This window comes from Vipera berus, assembly GCF_964194415.1.
Source record: "Vipera berus genome assembly, chromosome: 2".
NCBI lineage: Eukaryota > Metazoa > Chordata > Lepidosauria > Squamata > Viperidae > Vipera > Vipera berus.
Window position 1 is genome coordinate 103,623,624 of NC_138203.1, and position 8,832 is coordinate 103,632,455.

Below are 8,832 nucleotides of genomic sequence, written 5' to 3' on the forward strand. Positions count from 1 at the left end.
GTTGTTCCACTGACTAATTGTTTTGACAGGAAGTTTCTCCTTAGTTCTAAGTTGCTTCTCTCTTTGTTAGTTTCCATCCTTTGCTTCTTATCTTGCCTTCGGGCACTTTGAAAAATAGCTTGACTCCCTTTTCTTTCTGGCAAGCCCTGAGATATTGGAACACTGCTATCAAGTCACCCCTCATCCCTCTTCATTAAACTAGACATACCCAATTCCAGCAACCGTTCCTTATAATTGAAGAGGCCCTATTAATCTAGAACTCAGTTGTTGTGTTATCTAGTTTCTGAAGGATGCACAATTATTACTTTGGCTGCTAAGATTAAATAAATAATGTTATTTTTAAACTTGTGATTTGTGCTATAAATCTAGCTCTGAGGGGCATCCAATTCTGATTCCCTCTATAGCCTGGCCATTTTGCAACATGCTCATTGAATGAGTGCTTCTTTTCCATTAAATTTGCCTTGGGCTCTAACACTTATCAGAATCATTCTACTTGTCATCGCATCACAATTATTCCTATCTAAAACACTCTTTCCAGGAATCAGTTGTTACTTTTTTCAGTGACGTTATAACTTCGAATGGTCACTAAGTTAACTGTTGAAAGTTGAGGACTACCTGTAGTCAATCTACCAGGTCAATCTTCTGGTTTATTTGTAGTTCCATTTTACTTGTTTCCTCTGTATTATGGTCCATAATTCTCTTTATTTTTCCAGTACTACTGTATAAATTCTTTATATTCGAATATTTCTGCACCAGTTAAAGTTTGTTTCAACCCTTTATTCTGTAAATGTTTCAATGTTTTCTTCTTTATCATCTTTTGGATATAATCTATTCATAGAAACAAGCATCATTTTTGAGGCTGCAGCTACTATTTTTTCACCCCATTCTTTAAAGATCTGCTGAAGTATTTTGAATGTTATAATGCATTTTTTGTCATTTTACAAGTGCCAAGTTGTCCAATGACAAGAGGCAGACTTTTCACTTTTCTTTTCTTTTCTTTTCTTCCTTTTCTTTTCTTTTCTTTTCTTTTCTTTGTTTTCTCATTCTTCCTAGAATCTTTAGTCTCCTCTAGTGTTCATTTTCTGAAATCATAAAAACCTCACGTTTTTCTTTTGATTTAGGATAGACTAAACAAATTACGTAGTTCTCATGAAGGTGCTGTTTATTTATATATTTAGTTCCAAAATCATATAGAACAAATTCAATGGAAATTCAATGAATTTCATCAAAATTCAATGGAGAAAAAAGTAAGGGTTTATACTTAGGCAAGAAAAACCAAATGTACAGATACAGATTAGGTGAAATTTGGCTCAATAGCAGTGCCTGCGAGAGGGATCTCGGAGCCCTAGTGGACAATCATTTAACTATGATCCAGCAGGGTGCTGCAGCTGCCAAAAAAGCCACTACAATCCTAGGCTGCCTTAACTGAGGGACAGAATCAAGATCACATGAAGTGTTAGTATCACTTTATAATGTGTTGCTAAGATCACACTTGGAATATTGTACCCAGTTTTGGTCACCAAAAATAAAAAATGTTGAGACTCTGGAAAGAGTGCAGACAATAATAACAAAGATTAGGAAGCTGGGGGCTAAAATATATGAAGAACTGTTGCAGGAACTGGGTATATCTATTCTAGTGAACAGAAGGAGTAGGGGTGCCATGATAGCAGTGTTCCAGTATCTAAGGGGCTGCCACAAAGAAGAGGAGGTCAACTTATTTTGCAAAGCACCAGAAGGCAAGACAAGAAGCAATGGATGGAAACTAATCAAGAAGAGAACCAAACCTAGAACTAAGGAGAAATATCCTTAACAATGAGAGCAATTAACCAGTGGAAATGCTTGCTTTCAGAAGTTGTGGGTGCTCCATCACTGGAGACTTTTAAGAGACTGGAAAGCCATTTGTCTGAAATGGTACAGGGTCTCCTGCTTGAGCAGGGGGTTAGACTAGGGCCTCCAAGGCCCCCAACTTTGTTATTCTGTTAAATCTTAATATCCCAAAATATCCAGCTTGTTTGGCCCCTTAATTCATTTAGAATTTTCTTGAATTGGATTATTGTTTTCTTTTTGCCTTTTGTTCCTAATTCTTAAAACTCTTAAGCTTATAGTTTTATGGTGAACAGAATGTGAAGGATGTTTGTATATAATGTATGTTCTTATTTGTAGTTTTTACTTGTGTGTGGTGTGCACTATAGACAGCATTTAATTTCATTCTGAGTTACCCAGTGACAATAAAGATATTCTATTCTATTCTATTCTATTCTATTCTATTCTAATTCTTTGTTTTTATTCAAGAAGGAAGGTAAACTCACCACGTAGCTTTTCAAACTTGTTGTTTTCAAGATTCTTATATACTTAAGGTAGCAGAATAGGTGATTTCTGAAACTGATTAGAAAGTGAAAGTCTCCACGTGGTTGAAAGCATGATGCTTCCTTTTGACTCCCATTGTTCAAACCCACTGCCCTATAGGAGGGTGTTTTTTTTTAACATTAGGACTTTCTGCAGACAATGCAGTTTTCCAAGGGCAGTGTTCTGGGGAAAGGATGCCAGTTCCCCAATGGTTCTACAACTGAAAGGGTACCTCTTTGGATTAAGAGTGGGATACTAGGCATCCTCTTCCAGGCTATTCACAGTCTAAGGTCTTTTTGCTTTCTTTGGGGGAATTCTGTGAACAAAATGATTCCTTTTAGTCACTAGGGGGAAAAGAGACTCGGAATTTCAATTTCCATGAACCTAGGGGTTAAAAATAAAAAAGAGGGTTTATTGAATGGGGATGCGTGACTAGAAAAGTGCTTCTGTCACAGGATGAATCTCTGTAGTTGGAGGAATCCCCACCCATCCCCCAGGAAAATAAACTTTCTAATCTTTGTCTGTTAAAGCCCTAACCAGAAGCAGTAGGATACTGGAGAGGATGAAGCAGAAAAAGGAAAGGCATCAGCAGGGGCATCACATCAATTAGGACATCAGTCTGCTGCAGTGGGCTATTCTTTCTGCTTTGTGGTAAATTAGTCAATCACACCAGAGCTTGGGTGCATATATTTAGCCTATGTAAGTTTCCCGAGGGGCCAGGAGTCATCTCAATTCAGCACCCAGAGCACTCCAGCACAATTCACTCAAGTTAGGAGAACTGAATATAGCACCTCCATCCCTCCCCAACAGAAAACACTCATTTGACTCTACAATCCGCAGACACAGAGCTTCTGCCATTACAAGTCAATATCTTCTAGGCTGTGGGTCCCGGAGGCCCTCTGGACTTCCATCGAATCCTGCCAATGACAGTATCAAGCATAAATCCAAGGCTCTCTGCATAGGGTGCATGCAGCCCCAGTGCCAACAGCAAGAGAGCATTTGGAAGGCTTAAGGTTAGGAGGATCTACAACACAGTTTCTCTCCTCCCCAATCAGAACTTGTGCCATGACCACAATCAGCCTGTTTCTTACCTCTGAAGCAGAAGTTGTGTCCTCATCAGGAGAGTTCTCTTCGTCAGCTTCGTCTTCTGCCATTTCAGTCCTGTCCAGAGGGAGGTAAAATATGTAAGGACATTCAAGCTAGCTCAGACTCCTCTTTTGAAGATGAGCCAGTCAGCCTGTCCATCTTTTTCTACCCTACAAGCCCTTTGTGAACAAGCGCCTTCACCCTCCAAGATGCTATCTACCTTCATGGACAGCGACCCCTTTCCTGCTTCATGTCCTTTGGGATGCTTGTCCAGTTATCCAACCTTTTTTATCTCTGAGGTAGGAGCTGTGTCCCCATCAGGAGAGTTCTTCTGTTCCTTGGCCATCTTCTGCCATTTCAGTCCTTTCCAGAGGAAGAAAATGAGATGTGCAAGGACAGCAAGCTGACCAGCTGATCAGCCAATGGGTTGGACTGCCAATGGAATCACCCTGAGTCATTTTTCCTTTATCAGAAGCAGAGGTAGAGGGTGGAGATCCCTCCCCTCTGCAAACTTTTTTCCTAGTCTTTTTTCTTTAGGGCAATAGTGCAGCTGCCTTCTTGGGGGCTTCAGAATCCATTAGCTGAGAGCACGTACCTTGCCAATTTGAGAAAAGACTTAACATCTTCCATCCTGGGGCTCCAGGCAGTCGCCTGAACACTCATCAAAACTTGGAAGTAACCATTGCTCATTTGAAGGTATAAATCAAAGCTCTCTGTGTATGGTGGAATGTTGTCTGGATTCCCGGGAGGGTAGGCTGCATTGCAGAGGGCAAAGAGACTGCAGAAATTGGAAATAAAATGTGGCCAACAAGCTCAAAATGGCTCCTCCCTAATATCTGCCAATATTTTGCCCTCCATCATCAAGATCTTACTAGGAATCCAAGGGAGTCTTCTTTACTTTCTTAGGCTAGCTGGGTTTCCCCAAGTGAGAATTGCTCCCCTCCCCACCTGGACTTCATAAGCCATGAACCCTCACTGGCTATACTGCAAAACCATCCTTACCCCTGGGGATGGAGAGCTTTTCTGCTCCTCAGTCTGTTCCAGGGCCTCTACAGTCCTCTCCAAAGGAAAAAGATGACATGTTGAAGAACATCCAATTAGTTCAGCCTTCTCTTTCTAAGTCCAGCCAGTCAGCCCGGCCATCTTTTTGCCCCTGCAAGCCCCTTGTGGACAGCAAGCTGTCTCAGGGAGAGGCTGTTACAGACACTGCAGCCCATCAATGGGGCCCCACTATGCCCATAGTGTAGAAGGCTGTGGTACCTGTCAGGAGGCCCAGGAAAGTCTTCTACAGTGTGCACCAAGAAAACAATAAATACCTTTTTCCAGGGGTTCTGTGAAGAGAGAAGAGAAATAGACTTGAACCAGGCAGAAGAGTTGGGAAAAATGACTTTCTCCCCTATCCTCATTTCTTGGCCGCTGACATGGCCATACTTACTCTAAAAAGCCTTTGTGCTGCCATAGCCAAGCTAGATGTTGGCATTTCAGGCCATGAAGAAAGTGCACTGGCTTTTCAGGCAAACTCACAACCTCATTTCCTCGGCAACAGGGAAACAATGACCACTATTTGAACCTACACAATTATGGCAGCTCACGTGGGAGTAAGAGTGACTAGACAGACCAGTGGCTGACTCTCTTTTGCCTTTAATGTGGGAAGCTGTCTGTTCATAAGCAACAGAGAAGCAGAATCATGTGTGGCACAAAACACAGAGGGAATCATAGGGTTGGAAGGGACCCTGGTGGTCTACTGGTCCAACCCCTTGTCCAAGATAAGAGTCCTCATAACATCTCAAATAATTGTCCAATCTTTTCTTGAAAATCTCCAGCAATAGAGCATACACAACTCCAGCAGGCAAATTGTTTCACTGCTTAACAGTTCTCACCATTAGGAAATTCATCCTTATTTCCAGGGTTGGATCTCTGCCTGAGGAGCTTCCACCCGCTGCTTCTTGTCCTACCCTCAGCTATTATTGAGAATTAATACTCTTCCCTGTGGCAGACCTTCATGTATTGGAAGACATTATTATTTCTTCCTTCCTTCTTCTTTTCAAAGGGTTCTGCTTCTCTGCTGGACCTCTTGGGCAATTTGACCTTCCTTTCCCCTTTGGGCCAGCACAACCTGGCATCTTTTGCCCACCTGTTAGTGGGTGCCAATCCTGTGTGCTCAGAGGAAAATGTCCATATTTTTTTGCTAATATAAATTTTCAGAGCTAACTTTTGATTCAATGCTAGTTGAGCGGGTGAAAAGAAGTAAAACATATGAAACTGGGTCTACGACATTCCAAGCATATAGAATATTTGTGACCTAATAACTGATGAACGGAAAGTTAATTGTTGACTTTTAGATGTAGCTTCATCACCGGCAACCAGTGATTTCTAGATTATGTTATGGGGACATCTTGTGGCAAGTGTTTTAAAACTTCCCAATTTGTGTAGCATAGATCTACACTGCTTTTGAGATTCTAGGATGAGACGTATGTCAGTCTGTGGCAGCCTTAAATGAGAAGGAATCTAGTTAAAAGGCAAAGGCACAGTTAATTATGAATGGGGTCATCCTTCCAAGGAGGATTAGGCATTCAGCTGATGTATTCTTTCCTACAGAGAGCAAAACAAGGAAATTTCATATCCTTCTCAGGAAGTAATGAAGAGAAAAGATTGAATTGACACATTGCACTAAACCATCACATGGTTCATTTTGGTAAAATCATGTGTGAATCCAGCCACACCAATCCCTTCCCTCTACCTCTGCTGAGTTTGCTAGGCTGGCTGAGAATTCCTCCCCTCCTCCAAACAGTCTTGAGGCATGAACCTCAAGCCATGTTGCAAAACCATCTTTACTCCTGGGAATGAAAATGTGTCTCCATCACGAGAGCTCTCCTGCTCCTCAATCCATTCCTGTGCCTCTTCAGTCCTGACCAAAGGGAGAAGGTGACATGTCAAAGAACATCTACCTAGCTCAGTCTCCCCTTTCTCAGACCAGCCAGTCAGCCTGTCCATCCTTTTACTCCGTAAGCCCGTTGTGGACAGGAAGCCATCTTGGAGGAGAGACTCTTACAGATTCTGCAGCCCATCAATGGTGCCTCACCATGCCCACGATTTAGGAGAAAGCAGTATTACCTGTCAGGAGGAACAGGAATGTCTTCTACATTGATGCCCATGCAACATGAAAACAAGGAACACCTAAAGAAAACATAACAGTATGTTGTGTCAGCAAGTTGGTTTGAAAAGGTGTACCTTGTTAAATGATGAATAGATTCCACATTTGTATTTGGAGTCAGTAATGGACTCAGTAATGGACTCCACATCTATTGAATCGGCACTGGAGTCTACATCTGCCCAATCAGCAGTGGAATCCACATCTGTCAATGAGAAAACCAGGCAGACTCACTAATAATTATAAATGTAAGTTTCATGTAAAGAACCTATGAACTTCTGTTGGAGAATATAGTGGGAGGGAGGGAGGGAGGGAGGGAGGGAGGGAGGGAGGGAGGGAGGGAGGGAGGAAGGAAGGAAGGAAGGAAGGAAGGAAGGAAGGAAGGAAGGAAGGAAGGAAGGAAGGAAGGAAGGAAGGCTATTCATGGGGAAATAAGCACATCCAGACCTTCAAAAGCAGAAAAAGCAATCTACAGAAGGACAGTATAACAAAAAGGAAAAAGAAGCAACCGCTATCCCTTTTTACATGAATAATTATAAACAGGCTGCTCCAAAAGATTCTGCCATTCTGATTATTTAATTTAAATATGGATGTTTCATTTCATTCAATTTATTGAGCCACTTAATTAAGAGCAAGTCAAACTGACATATAAAAAGGATTTAAAAACAAATTACAGAAATTCAGACATGGAGCTAATAAAAGTCTACTGTATTGGGAAAATATAAAGATTATGAAAGGCGTGTACTTTTTGCAGTTTCACAAATTGTTCTGGCCTAGGGCCTGCTGGAAGAACTTTTCAAGTTGTTCTAAAGCACAACAGAATCAAGGTCCTATGATCCTCAGAGAAAAATGATATTTTCGAATACAAGAGTGGTGACAGAATAGGTACATCTCTGGGAACCTATAAGATGACACTATTTATTTCCAATATTGGCAAATATCTGTAGCTCTGCAGAAAGCCCTGGATGAAGCAGACCTTCTGAACCCTTTTCAGTCTGGATATATGGTATAGCACAGAGACAGTATTGGTTGTGCTTACTGATGGCCTCCAGATGCCCTAGAATGGGAGTGGAATAATTGACCTACATCTCCTGGATCTCTAGGAGACTTTCAATAGCATCAATACCAAGAGTTGTGTCTTACAGAATGGATGGCCATATGGATCAATCAATCAATTAATCAAACAATTAAATAAACAGATGCAGATAAATACTGTTAGATATCTCAAAACATAGCCCAAGGTTCTGCCTCAGTGACTGGTGGCTATTAGTTCCAGTTCGGCAAGAATGGGGTTAGGATGAGTGTGAAGGTTCATTCTACAAGCTTGTGGGTTGATTTCTGAACATTTCATTATCAGAAAAGGTAACATCTTCAGCAGAGTTTAGGGGATGTCAGTGTTCTTCTGTTTATAAGGACTTCAGGTGTATGTGTATCAAGTGAGGGTCTGTGATGGGTCTTGTAATAGGTCAGGTGTAAGTCATCAGTGACTCTTGAAATGGGTCCTGTGATGGGGAGGTTACATCAGGTCAGTGTCATTAGAGGCAAACTGCTGGTGAGAAGGGCAACTTGCATAGGTTGGTGCTATCTCTGGTTGGCTGTGTGGTTGATTTGGATTCTGAGAGATTCATAGCCTAGTTGTAGGTCAATATGTCTGTTGATGCAATTGCTTGTGGAGTGCCAGGATTCAATGAACTCACGAGTGTGGAGGGTGATAACATGGTCAGTGATTTTTGTGTTGTTCCAATCGAACTGGTGCTCTTTGGTGTCTATTTTTAACTAAATTAACTAATTATTTAATGAGACCTGGAACATACCAATATTGCCAGATCCTATACAACGGGCAAAACCCAATATGAGATAGGCAGACCTATACACTTCTATGATCTAAGCCATGAAGGACTTTGTAGGTGAAATTCAGCACCTGGAATCATACCAAAACATTAATTGTAAACCAGTGCATGGTCTACAAGAAATTAAAGCTGGAAAATACCTGGAACTAGATCTACAATCTCACGTCTTGCTGGGATTGAGCCAAACCCCATTCTTGCCCAACTGGAACTAATAGCCACCAGTCACTGAGGCAGAACCTTGGGCTATTTTTTGAGATATCTTATAGTACATATCTGCACCTATTTGTTTGTTTGTTTGATTGATCAATATGGCCATCCATCCCGTAAGACACAACTCTTGGAATTGCCATCAGCAAGCACAACCAATACTGTCTCTGTACTATACCATATTTCCAGACT

The 8,832-nt window shown here is 41.4% G+C and overlaps 1 long non-coding RNA gene across 1 annotated transcript; it reads right to left on the reverse strand.

Annotated features, from left to right (window-relative positions):
• Positions 1 to 302: 302 nt before the first annotated feature.
• Positions 303 to 4,165, reverse strand: LOC308661352. Its single transcript, XR_014024941.1, has 4 exons — positions 4,028 to 4,165; positions 3,653 to 3,795; positions 3,438 to 3,507; positions 303 to 1,082 (listed from the first exon to the last, which is right to left on the reverse strand). It is a non-coding gene; the product is annotated as an uncharacterized lncRNA (long non-coding RNA).
• Between the last annotated feature and the right edge of the window lie 4,667 nt (positions 4,166 to 8,832).